Source organism: Echinococcus granulosus (genome assembly GCF_000524195.1).
Source record: "Echinococcus granulosus chromosome Unknown EG_S00207, whole genome shotgun sequence".
In the NCBI taxonomy this organism is placed as follows: domain Eukaryota; kingdom Metazoa; phylum Platyhelminthes; class Cestoda; order Cyclophyllidea; family Taeniidae; genus Echinococcus; species Echinococcus granulosus.
Window position 1 is genome coordinate 85,392 of NW_020170587.1, and position 1,165 is coordinate 86,556.

Here is a 1,165-nt window from a genome sequence, read left to right on the forward strand (position 1 = left end):
CTGTATCTATGCAAAAGCATATTGGATAGGCTCTTGATTGTATGGATCATGGCAGCAAATATGTGATGTTTCACTTACTTAATCCTTGAAATCGGTTCCAATTATTCTTGTTCTGCCTAAAGAGTGTTGTCTTATCTGCGTAATATGAATTTGTATTGATTACAGCGGGTATAAAATACACATACTCATTCACTTTTAGGGGTTCTGGTCTGAGTGAATTCCAGTTATTTGGATGAATAATAACTGTCGCCTCTACTTCAACCTGCCGTCCGGTGCCTCCGAATTATTCGTTTTACAACAGTCGTCACTGTTAATATGCTCACTTGACCTCCTGTGAGGTCAAGGCAGTTTTATGTAGGCCACTTTGGAAATGTGACGTCTGGCAGGAATGCAGTAATACGATCCCGGTTTACTTGCCCGTCTATTGTTTGACTCGTCTTGAGTACCGATTGCGTAGGCGTCTATTATTTGAATCTATTAGATGTCAAACGAAGGAATGGTAGCCCTCTGAAGTCCCCAGAATTGTTCTTTTCGCTGCCAACGATTTAAACAGGAACTGGTCCATGTTTAGTGATCTACTTGTCTAAATTTGTCTGGGGCGGAATTGTAAATGTCCACTTTTTCTACACTTTGATGATGTGTGGGATGCAATGTAGGTCCTTTGCTTGTCTTACCTTCAGCGCTTTTTAATTTTGATCGGATTGAATGTGTGCTCCATAACTTATCTCCTCTCATGAAAGAAAGAATAGTTGAAAAGAATAGAATAAATAGTTGAAAAAATAGTTGTATTTTTTTTTTGCGTGAGCCGAAAGTCTCTAGTCTTTTTGAGCTATGCATGAGGTGTACCGTGAATTAACTCCCTGTCCACCTGCTTCTGCTGCCCATCGCTGCGGACTGCTTATTTTAGTCCTTAGCCCCCAGCACATTCAATCACCTATTATTCACTTGCAGGTTAATAGAATAAGTAGGTAGTCTTTCTCCTTTGTACATACGTCAGATGTTTTCACATAAAGTGGTCCACTTGACCTCGTTGGGGGTGCCTACATGAGTAATCGGTGCGTATGTCGACCAATGCGAATGTAGTATGGGGTATGCTGCCTGCTGCTATAGTTACCAGCATTAGCAACAATGATGCCATGAGTATGCGGTGGGGCCCCACTTTGTG

The 1,165-nt window shown here is 41.5% G+C and overlaps 1 protein-coding gene across 1 annotated transcript in view; it reads left to right on the plus strand.

The window, feature by feature from the left end:
* EGR_10307 (hypothetical protein) overlaps positions 1 to 1,165 on the plus strand; it is a gene marked incomplete at both ends in the record, with an annotated part of 10,860 nt that overhangs the window by 5,970 nt on the left and 3,725 nt on the right. The gene's annotated exons all lie outside the window — the stretch shown is intronic.